Genomic DNA, 1,931 nt, shown 5'->3' with positions numbered 1-1,931 from the left:
GTCATTAATAATATTAATCACCAAATGATTATATATAAAAATCACTAAACCGTAAATTAATATTTAGCAGAATTAAAAAATACAAGACTATATATTTTATTATTTATTTATTTTGAAAACTCAGAAAATTCCAGAAATTAGGAAAAGTATTAATAAAATATAATATAATATTTTAAATACTAGAAAATTTTATTTAAATACGTATCAAAATTCACGGTTGTTACAAAGATGGTGCCGAAATGTCAAAAAAAGGGTTGTTCTTAGAGATGATAATATTATTGGAGATAATGCCATAATTAATTTTGCTTCTCGTTTTAGTGAACTAAATTGCTTAGCTAATGAAATGGTTGAAGAGGGGCTATCTTCTAATGATGCATATGAATTAATGCGTGAAATGATGATGGATGCTATTAATAAGGTGCAACGTTTGAAACTCATCAATGATGAAGAAATTGGACAAGATGTGGAAGGACATTATATGAATGCAGAGTGTTCTCAAGATATAGTTCATGAACCAAGTCAAGCAAGAACAAAAGGAAGGCCTAAAGGGAAGAGGCTAAAGCCTTCGAGAGAGATCCGCAAATGCAAGCCTAGGAAATGCAAATTGTGTGGAAAGCGAGGACAAAAATCATGATAGCAGAAATTGCCCTCTAAAGTTGTCAAGGTAGTGTATCATTTATTTTTCTAAACTTTTTTAAGTTGGTACAATGATCATTTAATATGTTTTGCTATCATCTCTTTTTTAGTGATTCAATGGAACAAGATAATATTGATGAAGCCACTGATGATTTAGAAGATTCCTTTGAGGAAGGTAATGGCTAATACATACAGAATAACTTGTATATTGCCATTTTTTAATATAATATGATTTTTTTAAAGTGATGAAGCACTTAGTTTTTTAATGTTTTTCAATACAGATGAAGTTCTCACTATTGCGTGAAGTTTGATCAAGGTTGGCGGAAAGAAGGTTGGCGGAAAGAAGTTTGATCAAGTTCTCACTTAGTTTGCGTGAAGCTTTGAGATCTTTGAGCCTGATACTAAGCTTTGAGAACTTTGAGCCTGATACTAAGTTATTCTAGTGCTTCCTGTTGCCAGTGTTGGATTTCATGGTCATATTTTGTTTGGAGCCATGTTCATACTTTGTTCTTTTTATGTTTATATGTTAATTCTGTGAATTTAGACTGAATATGCCTGCACTGGACTGAATATGCCTACACTGGACATTCAAAGGTTGTTCTTTTTATGTTTATCAGTTATGTTCATACTTTGTTCAGTTTGCTTTGAGACCTTTGTTCAGTTTGCACTAGACATTCAAAGGTTGTTCAGCAATTAACTAAAAAAACAAAATGGACATGTGGATGCAACCTATGGTAGCTATCGACAATGATATATAACTTAAATCTTGCTGTAATAAATGAATGTTTTTTCAATTAACAATTTAATCTGATATAAGGGATATAGGTTAATGAATGAAGACTTCAGACAACCAATTTATACGCTCCATTTTAACAGTTCAAAATTAATCACCGCTCTGTTCAATTGTCACGCCCCGCTTCCCAAAATACACGGGAATCGGAACGTGAACAAGCCCGTGACGTATTAGATTGAGAAGAATATACACTATCAATTTTTTTTTCTTTCTTTTTCTTTTCTTCTCAATCCAATACGCTAAGCGTCTGGAAACAAATACAACGTGAAGTCACAGGTCCCCGATCACAATCAGCAAGAATATAATAGACAAACTCAGAATGAAAGAATACATATCATATCACAAATGAATATTATCCAAGACATAATGATACGGGTCCAACATACCCTTATACAAACTATCTGAATGAGATACTGGAGAATATAAAATACAACGATCAGGCGGAAAGAAATGCTACAAAAGTAAACTAGGATCATCGAACAACTAGAGGGAATAACTACGC

General features: G+C 32.3%; 1 long non-coding RNA gene across 1 annotated transcript; it reads left to right on the top strand.

The window, feature by feature from the left end:
* On the top strand, positions 594-983 carry LOC109825125. Its single transcript, XR_002242903.1, has 3 exons — positions 594-664; positions 747-811; positions 918-983. It is a non-coding gene; the product is annotated as an uncharacterized LOC109825125 (long non-coding RNA).

This window comes from Asparagus officinalis, chromosome 10, assembly GCF_001876935.1.
Source record: "Asparagus officinalis chromosome 10, Aspof.V1, whole genome shotgun sequence".
Classification (NCBI taxonomy): domain Eukaryota; kingdom Viridiplantae; phylum Streptophyta; class Magnoliopsida; order Asparagales; family Asparagaceae; genus Asparagus; species Asparagus officinalis.
This window is presented reverse-complemented; position numbering and strand designations above follow the sequence as displayed.